This window comes from Aquarana catesbeiana, linkage group LG01 (genome assembly GCF_042186555.1).
Source record: "Aquarana catesbeiana isolate 2022-GZ linkage group LG01, ASM4218655v1, whole genome shotgun sequence".
Classification (NCBI taxonomy): Eukaryota; Metazoa; Chordata; class Amphibia; order Anura; family Ranidae; genus Aquarana; species Aquarana catesbeiana.
In genome coordinates this window covers 957,746,051-957,766,777 of record NC_133324.1, presented here as the reverse complement: position 1 = coordinate 957,766,777, position 20,727 = coordinate 957,746,051, and the positions used below count along the sequence as shown (strand labels likewise).

General features: G+C 42.1%; 2 pseudogenes; both read left to right on the top strand.

Moving 5' to 3' along the window:
• The window catches only part of LOC141128494 (legumain pseudogene), a 54,895-nt pseudogene continuing 34,168 nt past the window's right edge, over window positions 1–20,727 (top strand).
• On the top strand, window positions 14,322–19,278 carry LOC141124099 (cathepsin Z pseudogene; annotated as a pseudogene).

The window sequence follows — 20,727 nt, the reverse complement described above, 5'->3', positions numbered from 1 at the left end:
ATGATAAAACCTAGACCGCAGACCTCTGAAGGGGAGCAGGGTCCACTTACTTCATCCAAGATGCTTCCAGTAACACAAATCATCAGCCTCACTGTCCTGGCCACATCCATGCCTATCAATGACCCAGAAGATGGAGGGGAGGCAGTAGATGGTCCTGGTGGCCAGCTCCAATGGCTGGTACAACGATAGACATCAGGCTGAAGTGTGCCACGCTTATCAAATTGTCAAGCAGAAAGGCATCCATGAAGAGCAGATCGTAGTGATGTATGATGATATCCCAGATAATGAAGAGAATCCAGCCAAAGCAATCATTATAAACTGGTACAGAAAAGGCGTGTATGCGAGAGAACTGAAGAAGGACTTCACAAATAAGTTCCTCACTCCCGACAACTTTCTGGTGACGCAGAGGCGGTGAAGGGAAAAGGATCTGGGAAGGTGATTAAGAGTAGACCTAAGAACCATATCTTTATTTACTTCACTAATTACAGAGCTCCAGGTCTGCTGTCCTTTCCCAGTGATGACCTCCACTTCAAGGAACCGAACAAGACCATTCAGTACATGTATGGCAATAAGTACAAAAAGTTGGTTCTATACTTTGAGGCCTGTGAATTGGACTCCCTCATAAGTCACGTACCCAACAACATTGACATTTACTTCACTACAGTCACCAACCCCAACGAGTCCTCTTACACCTGTTATTATGGTGACAAGCAAGACACAAACCTCTGCTATCTTTACAGCATCAGCTGGATAGAGGACTAATGGGGCGTACACACGGTCGGACTTTTCGTCTACAAAAGTCCGACAGCCTGTCCGACAGACTTCCGGCGGACTTGCAGCAGACTTTCTAACGAACGGACTTGCCTACACACGACCACACAAAAGTCCGACGGATTCGTACGTGATGACGTACACCGGACTAAAATAAGGAAGTTCATAGCCAGTAGCCAATAGCTGCCCTAGCGTGGGTTTTTGTCCGTCGGACTAGCACACAGACGAGCGGATTTTGGGGTCCGTCGTAGTTACGACGTAAAGATTTGAAGCATGTTTCAAATCTAAAGTCCGTCGGATTTGAGGCTGAAAAAAGTCTGCTGAAAGTCCGGAGAAGCCCACACACGATCGGATTACCAGCCAGCTTTAGTCCGTCGGCGTCCGTTGGACTTTTGTAGACAAAGTCCGACCGTGTGTACGCCCCATAAGAAGTGGAGGATCTATCCAATAAGACACTTACACTAATGCCGCGTACACACGAGCGGACTTTACGGCGGACTGGATTTCGTCGGACAATTCGATGTCTGTGGGCTCCAGCGGACTTTGTTTTCTAAAAAGTTGGACGGAATTAGATTTGAAACTTGTTTAAAATTTATCCGACGGACTCTTCTTTCTAGCGGACAAACCGATCGTCTGTGTGCTAGTCCGACGGACTCAAACTGACGCATGCTCTGAAGCAATTACAAGACGGAAGCGCTCGGTCTGGTAAAACTAGCCTTCGTCTTGAAGCTAGCACATTCCTCTTCTGTCGTCTTTTAATACAGCCTTTTTTTAGGATTGATAATGCGAGAGGAATGAAGTTGTTTTTCTGCTTTATATTCACACAGAGTTCTCACAAACTTCTTTCTTCGTGATTTATCCTCCTGCCATGACTAATATAATATTTTGTAACAGCCAGATCTCCATAAATTTTTAATTGTAAAATATTTTTTTTTTTTTTTTATTTCAACACTTTAGCTATTTTACAATGTGTGTTAAATGCTAACCACATTTTTGGTGTGTATTTTCAAGTTACCACAATTAACATTCATATTTTGTGTTGTTTTAAAGAACCTTAATGAGGTTGTTGTCCCTTGTTCATTAGACATAGGGGGGTGTATTTAACAAATGCAAAATCATTTTTCACTCCAATTGCTAATTATACATATAATTCCACATAAAGAGCATTTTGAAGTGTGTTCGCTGTGGATCCGAGGGGCACATGCAAGGAAGCCCAAACCAAAACAATTAATTTTTATTTGACATGTTTTTCTGAAAAAATCAGCAGAGCTTCCCCCGAGCTTGTTTTTGACAAAAGGCTTAAATCATTTAAGAATATCAAGTGAAACGTTCACTTGAGAAATTGCACACCAAGTGCACTTGTTGGAAGTGCAGTCGCATAAAAACTGAGGGCAAGAGCTTAAATTCGGGGAAGCTCTGCTGATTGATTCCTAAAATCATGTAAAATCAAAATAAATTCTTTTTATTTGACAAAAACACACATAGGGGTTGCTTTCCTAAAGGTAAAAAGGCTGTGCATTTTTGAAATTGCATTTGCCCTCTGCAAGAGCAGTTGCTCCCAAGCTTTATTAAATGTGAAGCAGCTCTGCTGACTTCCATCATCCAATCATGTGCAAGCAAAAAGGTTATTTTTTTGGTTTTACTTGCACAGGATTGGGTACTCTTTGCAAAGTCAAGCTTTTAACTAATTTCTGATGCTCTGGAGCAATTGCACTTGCAGAGGGCAACTGCCCTCTGCAAAGTGCACAGAATATTTGCTTTTCTAAAATCAACCCCATAGTCTTTTCGACCTGTACCTGCCTACTCCCAAACAAAATGGCGTCTTTTAATCCAAAGACATAGGCAAGAATGTAAGGTAAACCCAAAAGTATTTTTTTAATAAACACAAAAATTAGGAAGGCAACACTGGACACACTTTTAGAATCTGGGAAGCCTTTCGTCCCCCAGGACACACATCAAGTTTCAGGACAAGAAAATAGGTATCTTGCGACTATAGGGAGCACAGGGAGCACAGTCAGACCAGACAGAAACCAGGCAATCACTTTCGACTCTTCCGTGTAGCCTTCCCTCCACGCTTCTCTGCAGCCTTCCCTCCACGCTTCTCTGCAGCCTTCCCTCCACGCTTCTCTGCAGCCTTCCTCGGAGGTTGTGCCTCTGGTGGTGTACTTGGGGCAGGAGGAGGAGGAGGAGTAGGAGTGGCTTCATCTGCTATATATGTGTTAGCAGTAAGCTCCCCTCTCAAGCCCTTCTGGTAAGCCTGGAAAAATAGACCCTCACAGAGGAGGCGTTGGCCCTTTTCCAACTCCTGTAATCTGCCGGCTATATAGGTGCCATACGCCTCCTCTACATTGGGAGGTTTACTCAGGATCCGGCTTGCTTCCCGTATGAGCTCTAGGGATTCCTGCTCTGTTGCAGTCATCCTCCTGGGCCTTTGGTGGAGAATGCGGAGGGGAGGCACCTGACACTCTGTGCGGCTTCTACTTGGCCCAGCCACAGCCTCCTCCTCTCTCCCACTGGGCAAGGCCTCCTCCTCTCTCCCACTGGGCAAGGCCTCCTCCTGGCTGAGGTCATCCTGTGTAAAAAAAAGGGACATAGTTGTAATTTTCGGTTATGCAATCACACACAATTTTCAGCTCCTAACTTTCAAAGATAATTACACAAAATAGTAAAGGCTATCTATTTCACCACACCATTATTTCAGATGATCAACAAGATCAGAAGTTACGTCTAGTGATATGTCTACATATTACTCTTTGTGCAGAAGTGATTTTTGATGAAGCACTTTCAAAATTAACACCTTAACATCATTAATAACATTTACACAATCCCAAAATGTTCCAAAAAAGTATACCTGGCTGAAGCTGGGCGCATCCACTTCATCTATGGTGAAAAGGCCCAGTTCATCCTGGGACTCCTCAGCTGGGGTGGAGGTGGAGGGAAGGCTGGAGGGAAGGCTGGAGGGAAGGGTGGAGGGAAGGCTGGAGGGAAGGGTGGAGGGAAGGGTGGAGGGAAGGCTGGAGGGAAGGGTGGAAAGGGATTGCCTGGCTTCGGTCTGCTCATCCAGGAATCGCAGTTTGTGGTAATACCACAACTTGGGTACATAAACTTGGTCAGCTGCTGCCCCGGATCTCAGCGACTCCAGGATTTTTCTGTGTTCCCGCTTATACATATTACGCAAGATACCTATTTTCCTGTCCACAAACTTGAGGTCTGCCTGGGGGAGTCGAGTCTTCACAAACTCTAAAAGTGTGCCCAGTGTTGCCTTCCTAACATCACGATTATAATATTGGGGGTGTTTGACCTCCCAGAGGTTTTTTCTTCTGCTCATAGAGATCAATGAAATGTGTCAAAAACTCTTCCTCTTTAAAGGGATTCATTATTTCTGCAAGACAAGACACGAGATCAAAACTTAAATGTCAGTCCCAAATCTCAGGATTAGTTTGTGTTGTAATCTAGGACACACACACACACACACACACACACACACACACACACACTTTAATCTTACCTTCGTTTGTGACGCTCGCTACTTCCGCACGGACATACATAGGCCATCGTACTAGCTTTATATACACTGCGCATGTGTCATGCTCCGCCTGCGTCGCCCGCCCCTGACGTTCGTAAGTACGATTTGGCCCCGCCCCTTCACTCTTCGTTGCGCAGTGGGAGTAGATAGCAAAAGATGGCGGAGCGATTAAGTGCAAGTAGCGCGGAGGAAAGCCCGGAGCCCCAAACATCCACATCCCGGAGGAGATATAAGGCCACCAACATGGCTTTTGGAGAGATGGTGGAGATGGTGTCCATATTAAGAAGGGAGGACTACGATGGCAAAAAAGGACCGTACACACAACCCAATCTGAGAAAGGACAAAATAATGTCCTCAGTTGTCACTGCTCTGGAAGAGAAATTTGGGACAAAACGTTCGAAAGAACAATTGCGGAAGCGGTGGTCTGACATAAAAAGTCGTGAGCCAGAGCAATATTGGCGAATAAAGAAGCTTTTGAAAAAAAGTAAGTACTTGTGTTTTACTATTGAGATACAGAACTTGCATGCTGATCCTTATTTTTGGCGGTTTTTCTGCATCGTTCGTAAATACCGTTCTTTGGAATAGATCGGATACTTTAGAAAGTGACGTTATTTTTTCGCCAAATACGATGGTACAGGGTTGGATATACATTTATGGCTTGATAATTTTGCGAATTCCCACAATGAGTTGATGTGGTGTAGATGTGTTTGAAAATATAATGCTTCATCCAAAATGATTCAGTGTAATGTAGGGACAGGACACAGCAGCTGTTTCCACATCTGGACTCACGAGCACTATAGTTAGTGGGAATGATTTAGCAGTCCCACTATTGTTCTTCGATTTTATTTGTGTCTAAATTTACTTAGACTTTTCTTCCGTACGTTTTTTGGCTCTGCGTAACTTCTGCATACTTTCAGCTATTAAAACCATTCAACTATTAAAATGTTCGTCTCTTTTAGCTGATGTGTGGTCATTTTAAAATTTGTTAATAACATTTATACTTTCTTAAATAATAATTTTTTATTCACTTTTTTCAACATTGAATTCAATGGGAGCATGCTTGAAATCCTCAAATTCCTCTTCCGCTCCCAAAAGTTTCCGGTCCTTCATACTTTCACCTAGAGACACCAAACAAACTTTACAATGTTCACTAAATATTCATCTATCTGGCTATATCCTTTCTGTTTGAGATTTTTTTAAATTTTGGAGAAAAAGATTTTTGTTTAGAGGTCATTTCGTGACATTTTAGACATTAATCAGAGTGTACTGTGTTTGTTTTGTTGCCATGGTTACCCAAGCTTCTGTTATACACAGGGGGGAGGTGGCTGGAGCATCTCAGCTCTGATTACAGAGCCCAGGGGGAGGGGACAGACACACCATGTACTGATTTATAATATAGGAATATGATGGGGCAGTTTTGATGGCGGTCATTTTAGCCATGTAGCTATTCAGCATTCCCACGCATTTTGCTAAGGAAATGCATTTTCTAGTGTACTATGTGACCATAACGAAATTTTTGAGGGGTAATACACATAGGAGATCATTGAGGTGTCAGCATCTGTGAAAATTTCCAAAAAATATTAACCAACGTTCTACTTTATTTATTAAAACATAAAAGATCATTGTTTTTTAACTATACCTTTTTTTCTAATCTCATAGGGGAGAAAAGACTCAGACAACAGTCCAAGGATCTCAGGACCCCCCCAAGTCACCAGCCTGAGGCCGAACCTACCCCAAGCCCCAGCCCAAGACCACGCCCACCCGACGACCTTGAGGAAGGAGAGGTGGAGGAAGTGTGCGAGGTTTCAAGCCCACCAAGTGAGTGACTGACACCCCAGCTTCAGTTTTACTGTATTTTGGCGTGCATATTGTAAACCTTGTTTTTATTCACTCGTTTTAGGTGAGTTTCTGGTTGTGGAAGGCCAAGCGGCAGAGCACTTCACCACAGACAGTGCACAAAGATTAATTGGCCAGATTATGCTGTGGAATGGCCACATAGATCAAATGCGTGAACAAATTCACAGCATGAAACTTCGCCTGGACTCCATGCAACAGGAAATGAAGAACATGATTGATGTTTTGGGCCGAATATAATCACGTTTGGCCTAAAAACATCAATCATGTTCTTCATTTCCTTGTGAAGTTATTTTGTTATCAAAAATTTTTGGAATATTTTGGGGGTATACCCAAATTTAAAATGTGTGATGCACACGGTGTGTCATCATGTGCTATCTTCCATCATGGGTTAGCAATGTACTTGTTTTGTGTTTGCAAACCCTTCATCCTGAAAATTCTTTGGTGGTGAGAGGAACCAAAAATGGGATTGCACACACAAAACACGTACATTGCTCTCCCATGATAGGAGATAGCACATGTTGACTTGACCCTTTCTTAAAGCTCAATTTTGAGCATCTTATAAATGAACAATTTCCAAGGGTGACATTACATGCACCGTTCTCGAAATATTGTTGAACTTTGTAAGTTCATTTATATTCTAATTTTTGTTTCTAAAAACACTGTTGTGTATGTAAATCTTGTTAGATAAAGGTCTATATTTTTGAGAAAAAATGGCTTGAATAATTTACTAAAATAGTATTTTTTTACACAACGTAAAATATTTTTGAAAAAAAAAAAAATATGGTAAAAAATGCACCTTTCAATGTGCACCAAGTAAAATTTTTTACACTATACAATGTGTGTGGCTGTTTCTTGAAGTCAAAATTTCGGGGTTGTTTTTGTGGGCCTGATTAACTAAAGCGAAACGCACTTGACACTACTACAAGTGCACTAGGAGACAGACATAACTTAAAGGTAAACAACAATAAAAACAAGATATTTAGATAAACCAATTTTCTTTTTTATTTTTGATATAAACTTACAGCTGTTGCTGAATAGCAATGGCCCCCCGACCATTAAAATAATTGACATAACGGTCACGCACTTGACGTGCGGTTCGGGGGGCCAAGCCAATACGCCCAATTTCTAGGCCTGTGAAAGTGCTACTAGACTCTTCCAGTCTGGCCTCAGGCCCAACAGAGGATAGATATGTAGCTGAATGTCTCCTTAAAAAGTTATGCAAGATGCAGCAAGCAAGGATGACGTGGTTGATTTTATAGTCCGCCAAATTAATAGCCGTAAGGAAGATACGGAACCGGCTGGCCAGAATACCAAAGGCATTCTCCACAACCCTTCTTGCTCTGGCCAGCCGATAATTAAATACCCTCCTCTCAGGGGTGAGTGTCCTTTGGGGGAACGGCCTCATCAAGTTCTCACAGAGAGCAAATGCTTCATCAGCAATAAAAACTGAGGGGAGTCCATCCACATTATCGTCATCAGGTGGCAATTCCAGGCCACCGGTCTGGAGACGATGGCACAGCTCGGTCTGTGCAAAGACTCCTCCATCAGACATCCGGCCGTTCTTCCCCACATCCACAAACATAAACTCCAAATGTGCCGAGACCACCGCCATCAAAACTACACTATGGAACCCCTTGTAGTTAAAGAAATAAGACCCCGAATGCGGTGGTGGCACAATCCGGACATGTTTCCCGTCAATCGCCCCGACACAGTTGGGAAAGTCCCAACGGTCAGCGAACTGGGAGGCCACAGTCTGCCATTCCTGTGGACTTGTAGGAAACTGTGGAGTGCAAAAAAAAAAGATAAGGACTTTAATAACAAAAATTTTATTTCAGATTACACCAAAACATTAGTAAACAACAGCAGTCAAATATTATGAATATGTGTGTTTGTAATTGAAATGTTGAAAAACATAAGGCACACTTATAAGATTAATCACCCCCTATGATGGCCCATTGATACATTTGAATGTGGGGGAGGGGTTCTAATTAGGTTAACAAACACACCTGACTGGCTGAAACATTAGTGGGGTGGGGGAGGGGTTCTAATTAGGTTAACAAACACACCTGACTGGCTGAAACATTAGTGGGGTGGGGGAGGGGTTCTAATTAGGTTAACAAACACACCTGACTGGCTGAAACATTAGTGGGGTGGGGGAGGGGTTCTAATTAGGTTAACAAACACACCTGACTGGCTGAAACATTAGTGGGGTGGGGGAGGGGTTCTAATTAGGTTAACAAACACACCTGACTGGCTGAAACATTAGTGGGGTGGGGGAGGGGTTCTAATTAGGTTAACAAACACACCTGACTGGCTGAAACATTAGTGGGGTGGGGGAGGGGTTCTAATTAGGTTAACAAACACACCTGACTGGCTGAAACATTAGTGAGGTGGGGGAGGGGTTCTAATTAGGTTAACAAACACACCTGACTGGCTGAAACATTAGTGGGGTGGGGTGGGGGAGGGGTTCTAATTAGGTTAACAAACACACCTGACTGGCTGAAACATTAGTGGGGTGGGGGAGGGACAAACAAGACAATGGAGCAGACAATATACATTGTTCAATGGACTATAGTCTAGAGATAAAAATGCACCCAGCATTGCATGGTGGGGAGGTTAATGAAAAAAATTAGGCATGCATAGGGCAATAAATTATTAAAATAGGCATTCACAAAGATAAAGGGGACATTCACAGCAGATTGAAAGCATGGCAATTAGGTAAAGAGGACAGTTCTACAATACATCAAAAAACATTTAATACATATCATGTAATGTTAAAGGATAAAACTTACCTTCATATATTCCTTCTGCAGGACCTGAATAATAGCAGAACAGGTCTCTGGGATTATGATCCCCAGAGCCTGGGGGGAGATGCCTGTCGAGAACTTTAAGTCCTGAAGACTTCTCCCTGTCGCCAAATAACGTAACGTGGCAACTAGCCTCTGCTCCGCACTGATGGCTTGCCTCATGCAGGTATCCTGCCTGCTGATATAGGGGGTCAGCATAGCCAGCAGACGCTCAAAGATGGGGTCCGTCATCCTGAGAAAATTCCTGAAATCATCAGGATTGTTCTCACGGAGCTCACGGAGCAAAGGCATATGACAGAACTGGTCACGCTGGCGCAACCAATTCTTGGTCCATGAACTCCTCCTCGCCCTGTTCATGGACTGGACTCGGGTCAAAGTATTAACCCCAACACCAAGTCCCCACAAAGCACGAACTCGAGAACGAGAACGTCCACTCGACATGGCTTCAAAACGGTCGGCTGCTCAAACAAACAAACTTATAACAAACGCACTGAAGAACAGCAAGGCCTATGAAGAACGACCTGAAAATCAGGAACGAGCGGAGCAGAACGGCCTGCAAGGCAGGTTACGAACTGACCAACACGCACTGAAAAGCAGATACAAACCTCACAAGCACAAACTGAACCGCAGAAAACGAACGAAATAAGCTGAAGTGTGAAAAGCGCGAATCGTCTCTAACCAAACTTCTACTAACACGAGATTAGCAGAAGGAGCCCAAAGGGTGCCGGAGTGGGGCTTGGACTTCCTTTTTCTAGTCCCGTCGTACGTGCTATACGTCACCGCGTTCAAAACCAGCGGACTTTTGCAGTGACCGTGTGTGGCCAAGTCCGTTCGTTTTTAAGTCCGGCGCAAGGAGCAAACAAAGTCCGACGAAAAGTCCGCCGGGCAAAGTCCGCCGTAAAGTCCGCTCGTGTGTACGCGGCATAACAGTTTTTACTGGTGAAGCAAAACACCAATACCAGTCATGTGATGCCGTATGGGAACCACACTATTTCCAAGATGAAGGTCACTCTGGACACTCTACAATCAGGTTTCCGCCAAGGCCATGGCACGGAAACTGCACTTCTAAAAATATGGGACGATGCACTCGAAGCAACAGATGATGGAGAATCATGTCTCCTGGTACTGTTAGACCTCAGTGCAGCATTTGACACAGTGGACCACAATACTCTACTTGTCCGGCTCACAGAAGTAGCAGGAGCCACAGATTCTAGTCTAAAATGGTTTGCATCCTTCTTAGAGAATCGCTCACAGACAGTGAAACTAGGAGCATTCACCTCGGAAACCTGGGCAATCTCCTGTGTAGTCCCTCAGGGTTCACCCTTGTCGCCAGTGCTATTCAACATCTGCATCCGCCCTCTCCTCAAAATCATCAAAAAAATCAGACCTCTGCTTCCACTCATACGCAGACGATACCCAAATCTACTTTCGGATCACCGGACAAAAAGACCACCATCAGCAACTAGAGAAATGCCTCACTTGGATAGATGACTGGATGACCATTAGTTCCCTCAAACTCAACGGGTCAAAAACAGAACTTCTCTACCTACACGCTAACCAAAATCCCAAAACCAAGACTTCATGGACACCTCCCGCCATCTTAGGACAAACCATCTCTCCGAGCACCAAAGCCAAGAGTCTGAGTTATCTTTGACTCAGAAATGACAATGGATGCACAAATAGGATCAGTAGTTAGCGGATCTCACCATCTCCTCCGCCTGTTACGCAGACTCATCCCCTTCATCCCAGAAGAGGACAAAGCAGCAGTAGTTGGAACAATCATCAATTCCCGTCTCAACTATGCAAACTCACTCTACATAGGATTACCCCAATATCAGCTTGCGCACCTACAGGCCATTCAAAACGTGGCGGCAAGACTGCTAACAGGAAAAAAACCCTGGGAGTCCATCTCCCCATCCCTGAGGAGCCTACATTGGCTAACAGTAAAGAATCGGATCACATGCAAGACCCTCTGCCTCACCCACAAATGCATACAAGGTAACGCCCCTCAATACCTCCGAGAGAAAATAAAACATTACACACCAAATTGCAATCTGCGATCATCCAACCAAAACCTCCTCCTCGTTCCCAAATACCGCTACAAAGCAAGGGGAGAACAAAGATTCGCAGTCCAGGGACCTCGGCTATGGAACTCTCTTCCGACTCACATCCGCATGGAAGAAAACCATCAGGCCTTCAGGAAAAAACTCAAGACTTACCTCTTCTAATGAAGCTGACAACACAAAACGCATCAGCGCCTTGAGGCCATTTAGTTCGCATTGCAGCGCTTTACAAATCATTCATTCATTCAAGGTGAGCCAGTTCCAGGGTAGAGCTAAAACAGTGGCCCCTCACATGTTTCTACTAAGGCTGTTGCCGAAACTCGTCAGCTAATTTTCTTATCACTGCATGAGGCCCTACAGGAAGCCAAAGCCTTGTTAAAAGGAATTGGTAAATCTGTATACTCTGTGTGATATGTTCTAATGTTACTACCTAAAGACTCGCCAGGTTGAGTGTTTCCTTGGAGGATGTTTTTGTATGCTATTTTCAAAGAAAAAAAAATTAAAAACCAAAAAAATAAAAATAGTGTGTGCACTGCAAGTACACTTCCTGCAAAATGTGTTTATGCAGGAGGGTAGGAGGTTATGGGGAAGGGTATGGAGGCAGGGTGTTGAGGTGTATATATTTGAAAAGAAAAATGAGAAAGCCATATTCAGATAATAATAAAAAAAAAAAAAAAAAAAAAAAAAAAAAAAAAAAAACTTACCTCAGTGTAAACTTTCCACCTATAGAATATTGTTTCAAAGGAAAGTGTCATGTAGCTGTAAATGCTGAGAGATTAACCAAAGCAACTCATCAAAACTGTAGGGAATATTTGTTGTTGGTAGGTAATAAAATAAGCAATCTGATGGATTATTGAGAGTTCCATAGGCACAATAAATTCCCTTGATCCTATGGCACAATTTTCAGGGGGATGATTGATTTCTGTAGCTGTCAGGAACAAGTACACTTATCTCCTGTATGAACTGAGGTGGCAATGAGGCTGGAGTGTCAATTCTGTGGACACTCTATCCTCTGTGCCGGTTCATCGTGTTAGAACTCTGTCCGCTGTGTGGCTAACCGTGTCATAGCAACAGATCTTTATCCGTGGCCCCATTCTTCTTCTGGATGGGAAATTCACTAATCTAGCAGCTGGGGATAGGGGTGGTGGCTGATATATTCCAAAAAATGTTGATGCACATGGACAATGTCAGCTAGCATGCCCACCCTTGTGGTTTACTTTCAGCTGTAGCAAACAAAAGGTGAATGGGGTGGAGGAAGTTGCTAGAAAAATGCTGGACTTGGTTATAGCAACCAGAGAGCTCTGTGATGGTGTTAATACATTACAAGCTTTGTGCTGATGAGGAGATGAACATCCGTCTATAATCATAGAATTTCTCCTCATGCGTATTGAGATTATACATTGCCCAGAACTGGCCTAGCGGTTCTCTATTTGTATTAACAGGATGGACCCAGTATCTGGGCTTGCTTTCTCTTCTTCCTCCAGCATTAGTAATGCAGCTGCTGCACATGCCAGGAACTGTCCTTGATAGACGTGTTCACCAGACTTGGAGAAACGCAGGGAAAGGCACACGGAAGAGCTTGAGAGAACAAGCACACAGCAAAACCAGGAAGAGAAGGATCACTCTGATGTAAAAAATTAAAAAAAAATAAAAATAAACTGCTTTTCAATTGCCAGAACACTGAGCTCATAATGCCTGCACATAAAACAGAAAAACATTTTTGAAATGCTGAAAAAACAAATGCTAGAAAAATTGCATGAAAGTCACTCTGCTCAGGGGTGAATGCAGCCTAACATTTTGGAACTATAATCAGGAGGTTGAGTACCTGGGCTGGTTTTTATATTTTATGGACCATAAATATTTATACGTAAACTTAAAGGACATTGAAAAGATTAATCCATTTATTTGTGTAAACCTTTAATAAATTCATGGTGTCAATGGAAAAAAAAAAAAAAAAAACAACATTGACAGTACCCATCAATCCATAACACCTGTAAACAGTGTAAAAGACGCAGAAAAAGCAAGTCTTATTTCTTTTACAACAGGTAGAACATATCCAATTAAAAGTTTTATAAATTGTAACTCAAAAATGATTGTCTACCTAATTGATTGCAGTACTTGTAAAGTACAGTATGTGGGATGCACTATCCGCAATCTACGTATTAGAATATCAGAACACTATAAATGACACTCTAAAATGGCAATGCAAAAAATATTTCACATGTATTTAAACATTTTAAAACAGTTCATGGTGGTAATCTGAAGTCTTCTTCGTTTTGTGGTCTGGAACAGGTGAGAAGATCTGTTAGAGGGGGGTTTACACACCATACCCTACTTCAGCGGGAGGTGTGGTGGATACACAGATTGAATACTCAAACTTGTTTTTAAAATAATATAATTTGATTCCACAGGGGGTTAATAATTGTTTGCCCTGGAGTTTTCAGTCTGTGTTTCCATTCTTTCCCTCCCCCCTTTTCTCTGGTTCTACCAACCTCACATGATTTTAATTGTTAATTGATTTCAAACTGGATTGTACTGCCCCCTTTTTTTGGAGTAATGGACACCTTTTCCTATATAAACTTGATTTTATTGTAAATCTGTATGCTATGAGGAAGGCTTTTGCCGAAACATGTTATGACGCGTACACACGGTCGGACTTTTCGGCTACAAAACGTGATGACGTACACCGGACTAAAATAAGGAAGTTGATAGCCAGTAGCTGCCCTAGCGTGGGTTTTTGCCCGTCGGACTAGCACACAGACGAGCGGATTTCTGGGTCCGGCGTAGTTACAACGTAAAGATTTGAAGCATGTTTCAAATCTAAAGTCCGTTAGATTTGCGGCTGGAAAAGTCCGCTAGAAGTCCGGGGAAGCCCACACACGATCGGATTGTCAGCCAGCTTTAGTCCGTCGGACTTTTGTAGACGAAAAGTCCGACCGTGTGTACGCGGCATTAGAGTTTTGATGTTGCACTGCTGTTTGTGCTCAATAAAGATTTAAGAAGAAGCAATCGAGTTGCTGGCATTTTTTTTTTTGCAATTTTGATGGTACCCATCTGTCCCTTAAATGTAAAACTACTAGGAAATAATGTCCGGTCCACGAATCAAGGCCTCACCCTGCACCCCTAGGGGTGTTTGCAGGTTAGACACCTGGAAGTTATATGCTTCCATGTCACAGGCATTAAACTCAGCACAGACTGACACGTTGGTACATTGTGAAGTTCACAGGGAGACCCGAGAAAGCAAGGAGGCTGCGCTCTCAAAGAGTGGATCGAGTTTTCTGATGTGAATCAGGAGCAATGTATGCCAGGGCTCGTGGTGCGGAAGGATCAAACCCACGACCTGAAGGAAATGGTGGCCAAGGTAAGCGGATTACCTGTACCTGCAGAAGTAGAGGAGGATTCTTATTTAGGGTGCTCATATCTGCTCTGGTCCACCTTTCTGGTCTTATTCAGATCTTGTTTTTTTCTCCTTAATGTTCCAAGCATGCTCGGGTTCCAAACCTCACTTTTAGAGCCGACTAATCCATTTTTAATGCCATTAAAAGCTACCTTAAGAGCCAAACAACACGCAAATACCTAAAACATGTGCAAAACTTTTTCAATACTGTATGTTTTCTATGCAAATCACCAATGATATACCAAAGAAAATGAAAAGCATATCCAACTATTGTCGGTAAAAGGATTGAATCCTTGATGATCATCTCCAGAACTCCCGCCACATGCCACAGGCTTCTGGAGGCAGCAAAGAAGTCCTTTCATAAAGCTATTGGTAAAGCCCAAAACTACCAGATATTGGATTTGAGTGTCAAGCTGGACATTATATATTATCTGGAAGCTGTTTTGGTACTTCAACATCTGCAGGGACCAGGGGCGGTCAAGAATATGACTGTGTAGGAGTGGGAAGAGAAAGTGGACCACCAAAATATAACTTTCGAGCACACAGTGCCTTGTACAATCATTAGGGTCAAAGCTGGATAGATATCGATGAACCAAGTAGCAGCATTCACTTTGACAAAAAAAGAAGAAATGTGGTTCAAGGTATATTTTGGGTGAACAAAGCCAATCTTGCTAAAAAAAGGCTCTACAGAGAACTTTCCTTTTATCATAGGGACAGAACATTTACAGTGTAGAAAATGACTTAAGGAGATATCATGAGAGGTTCAGACTACCACATGTAACAAGCTAAGTCATCAGTCCTGTATGTGAGGCGTGGACAATGTTATGAGTGTTCTGATGTTGACAGGTAGCTTGGTTGCTAAATATCTTTTACATACAAATAAGTCAGCAGATCAGTGTTATAGAGAGACAACGTTAACGGGCACCTGTCACATCTCTACTTGTCACACAAGTTGGTGTGAGCAACACAACCAGCGTCCAAGCAAAAACCTCAAGAACTAAAAAAGAACCTGCATGTGTCTGTGCAACCTTAAAAGAAAATTAGACATCCCACCAGGATCCAGAGATTAGGGAAAAGTACTAAATGAAAAGTGGAAAACATTTCCTGAGAGGTACATTGCAAGATGTACAAAGAAATACTAGAGATCAACAGTGTTCTGGTCAGGGTTTTTGTTTTTTTTTAAAGCTTGCAGAACACCAATGATTTGGCTATTTTGTTGTCTTCCTGTCATCGGCCCATTCTAGAAAATATTTTGCCTGCCTCCCTTTAGCTTGCTGGGAAAAATGTTTTTTCCCCAATATGTCAGAGGGACACAGAGAAAACATGTTCTCCTCCACCCTCTGGCTTGTTAGGAAAAGCTTTTCTCCAATGTGCCAGAGAGACAAGACAATACATATTGTACACCCGCTGTCTGGTTTGAGGACATTATAAAGTGGTAATCAAGTCGGTAAAAAAAATAAAAAATAAATAGCTGACTTTCAGTCTCTCTCTTTAATGTGCTCCAGCGCTCACCCCCAAGTGGAAGGCCAGTATTGATGACATTTTACTAGTCTGAGATTTATCCATGCTCCCAGCCTCTGTTGACCATTATGTGGAAGTTCTTCTGGATAGAATGATCACCTTCTATTTAGAGGTACTTCATCATGGGGAAGGAACTTGGAAAAGGTGGATTTGGAAGAGTATTCTTGGCAAATGAAGGGAAAACAGTTCAGTGAATTAATCTACCCACCATTTCAATATTCTCTACAAATATTTATGCATATCTATGTAAATTTGATCTGTAGGATATAGGACTTTTTCACAAGAGCTCACCCATTGTAGACTTGCTCTAAATTAAGAACATACAATAGTATTCTACATCAACCCTCTTAATGAAGAATATCAGGCATATGCAGGCAAAGAATATGGCCCAATACCAGAATTTATTACATCTCTATACATATATAGTCTATAAGAAAATATCAAATAAAAATAAATACAATGAATACAAGGAACCACCTAGGAGCAGTCAGGCTGGGAAGTATGTAATGCCAACAATGCTAGATGTCCTCCAGACAGAAAGTGAATTTGGTTTCTATCTTACTTACTGAAGCTTCTAACGCACATTGTGAAAATCTCAGTGTGCAGTGAAATCAGAGTAGGAGCCGTACAGGAACCTCTCCAGTACTGAAATGTGTCAGCTGATTGCTGGTAGGGCTGAGGTTTAGTTTTACATAAAACATAATACATTAATAATCCAGGAGCAGCAGATTATTGAGTTTTGCAAGTGAACATACCATAATTATCAGCTATCTTTTCTTTTTTTTCACAAGTTAAAGAATAGCTTTGAAGTTCATGGATAGAAGTAGAACTAATCAGGAGTCTTTTCTTCCGGGAGTTCAGCATTTCATTCTTTCGTCTCATCCCAACATCATTGGATACTGCAAAACTACTTACAACTTTCTGTTTGCCCAATAACTATCTCCTGTTGGTGATTTGTGCTCTCTGATTATACCAAATGTAAATACATTAAGGTATACATATGGGAAAATTAGTTCTTAGTTCTGGATAGAGTTACAGTATGAGGAGTTAAGAGGGTAAAACTCCTGTCAGTCCTTTTGGGGAGATTTCCCTTCCACTTCGCTCCTGGAGATACAACAAGAAGTGAGAGGAAGCTCTTTTAGTTGGACAACTGTGAGCTGAGCGTTTGACTTGCAGTTGCAGTGCGGCCCCATTAAACTCAATGGGCAAGCTTGACAGGCGATGACACCTATCATTCTTACACTCTGAGGTAAAGATGCCATGGCATGTGTACAGCCCCATCTATCTGGGTGGGTGGTAAAACCATGATTTTCTTTTTACCCCCCCCACCCAGCCACCAAACCCTATTTGAATATTAAATTACGTATTTTATTATATGGTGTGTTTTGTTCTATTAAATTAAGGAAATATGCATAGGAGTTATTTTAATAGGAGCCAAACATTGTTCTCTCTTCATCCAGATCAAAAATGGCTTCTGTGGCTCATTATGTGGAGATCCTCCTGAATGGACTTGTCTCCTCATCATTACAGCGCCTGTAGAAGATAGACTTACAGGAGAAATTTCACCTCATAAAGCAGGGGTAGGCAACCTCGGCCCTCCAGCAGTTTTGAAACTACAAGTTCCATGAGACATTGAAGGACCCTGAAAATCACAGGCATGACAGGCAGAGGCATGATGGGATTTGTAGTTTCAAAACAGCTGGAGTGCCAAGGTTGCCTACCCCTGTCATAAGAAACAGAGGTGGAGGATACAGGTTAGTGGTATCGAAGGACACAGAAACAGTTAGGTGTGACACAATATTTTGCGTTTAGGATGTTTTTGATTCATTTTATGTTACACATATTCCCACACAAGTTGTAATAAATCTATATTGAACATACCCTATTTACAGATGAGAGGATGGCATTGAAGATTATGTAAAAGAGAACAAGTAAAAAAAATTATGATGAAGAAGTCAGTATGTCTTCCTACCTTTCATCCCATCCCAACATCATTGGGAGTTCTGGTATGGCCTTCAAGACCCAAGACCACTTTGTTTGCCCAGGAGGTGACACCAGTTGGTGACCTGTTTTCTATAATTATACCCAATGTAAGTCTGATTCCATATTTGAGCAATTTTTTGATCTTTCTATTTCTAATAACTTTTTATATATACAGTATTTTCCATACTACAACCCAGGCAGCATGGCTACAAGACTGTAGTTAGGACATACACAAGGCCACATAAATACCTCTCTATAAATAGCCTGCCAAAGGCTTGGGACTGGCGTAATGTAAATGGCTCCAACTAGCGCTACACAAAATCAACATCCCTCAGTACTGATGATCATGTTGGGCACGTGGGAGTACCAATGCAGATCACAATTACATCAGGAAAGGGGCAAAGCCATCTGTGTACCTGTGTGTGCAGAATGTAATCGAGTGCCATGAGGCCAGGTCTTGCAAGGGTGGAGGGATCTGGTAATATGGAATATATTCATGGTATCCCCAATTAAACTTGCAACAATTACCTGATGAAGGACCAGAACTGCAACAAATTCAACCAGTGTGGTACCTGTGTGACATTTGGGCAATGCTTCTACCTGTCCAACTACACTCTGTGGAAGGTTGGAGATTACAGCATGTCAAAGGGAGGGAGCAGATGATGAAGAGAAAGCCCCCATATATTCAGACATGAGCAGCTCTCAGACCCAAAAACTAACAAAACCAAAGAAACATTTGCCCTTGGGACTTTCGAAAGAGTGGTGCTCACTAATAGGTACAACAAGGTTATATAAAAAGTACAACTTTTATTAGAATTTAAGAAAAATAGGTACAAAGTAACAAGTATATATCTGCATATTAAAAAAAATGCAAAATAAAAAATTGAATTGTTCAAAGTAGATTCTGAATATCAGCCTAATTAATAAAACACTGTTGTATTGCCGAAGCTGCAGTCTCTATGCACACATGAAAGATCCCCCAATGCAGACACCCTGTACCAATTTGCCCTCAAAGCCTGTGTCCTGTGGCTATATCAATTATAAAAAAACGCACAGAGAAACCCCCAGCATAGGGTTATGCCGGATATTCAAAAGGTCAGGCATGTTAAATTCTAATAAAATTTGTACTTTTATATAACCTTGTACCTATTAATGAGCACCACTATTTCAAGTGTCCCATGGGCAAATATTTCTTTGGTTTTGTTAGCGAGCAGATGATGACTGAGATCTACAAGAATGGAACAAATCAGCTGTGGTATGATGGCTACAGAAAACCTACATACCTACACTGGAGGCCTATATGCCGAGTACCAGCCAAGTGCCACGAAGAATCATATAAGGGTCAAGGGATAAGGGTTACTGCATGTGATAATAAGGCCACATGACTCATTTGCATAAATCACATGCAGTAAAAAAAATCCAATTCACAAAAAAAAAAAAGAAAAAAAAAAAAAAAAAAGAGAACACAATTCGGTGGTATTTAATGAAAAATGTGTTAATTTCCAGAAATTCAACCTCCTAATAAGGCGTGTTAGGAGGAGAAGAGTGGTCTTCATGACTCCAAGGCATTTTCCAGAACACACTTGTAGATGGCTTTACTGAGGCTGAAGCTCTGCAAAAGTTCAGTCTCCTACTGTATGTCAAGGCTGTGTGTCGTGTCAGAGACCACCAACCAGTGGAGTCATGCAATATCTGGCAGGACTAAATTGTTTACTGTAGCTTTTTTTTTTAGGAAAGGTGTCCTACCAGATAGTAGCCGGTGATGTGGTCGGAATGTTACAGGCATCTTTTTCAGGAATGCTGGGAAGTGTGCTACAGGGCTTTAGTTCCATTGCACTGACCTACATCTACATGCTCTCATCAAGGCAGGAGTGGGAACAAATTTAAGGCGGATTTTATGCCACGGCATTGATACCAAATGTAATGGATCGATTGTAGCCCTATTGGCACCCAGTCACAAGGAGCACATCTATTGGAATAGAAAGGGATATATTTCCATAAACATTTACGTGGTGTGTGACACCCAAATGTTGATCGGCGATGTGGTGACCGGTTTCCCTGGATCTGTACACAACGCCCATATACTACACCAGTCTCAGCTTTATGAAAATTTTAAGAGAAGATTTGATGGCAGCTGTCTACTTGTTAAGTCGATCAGTAATGTCAGTGTCAAATACTCATATATACTGTATGTCTCTGAACCTCATGAATATGCATGCATGTTTTTTTGTATATATTTATTTTACTTTTAAGCTCCATGCCTTGTGTGTCATTTCCATGCGGCTTTAAAACTTCTTAGTAATTAGTAGTTCGGTGATTTAGGATATCCTTCTCTACCCTGGCTGTTCACACCGATTTCATATTGTACCACTTGTGCCCAAATCCAGGTACAACACAGAGCATTCAAGAATCTGAATTGTGATTGAGTGGACATTTGGTGTTCAAGATTTGCTTCCACGGCACAGTTCCCCCTATAAAAACAGGCCTAATATCTCCCAAGGACATCCAAAAAGTGGCACAATTCCTCCCAAATACATCCAAAAAAAGAAGGGGACTAATGTCTCCCAAGGACACCCATTTTAATTTTAAAAGTCAGTTAAGGTATTTGGGTTTCACATTTTTAATCTCATCTATTCTCTAGAAAACCTGTTTATATGCAAATCAGCAAGAACAATCCGGGGTTATTTATACATTTCCATTAGTTGGAATGGAAAGCCTTCAGTCTCTGCGTTCCCCTCCCATCTCCCTTGTATAAAGCGGGCCTCTCCCTCCTCTGATCAGTGACTCTACTTCCAGAGATTT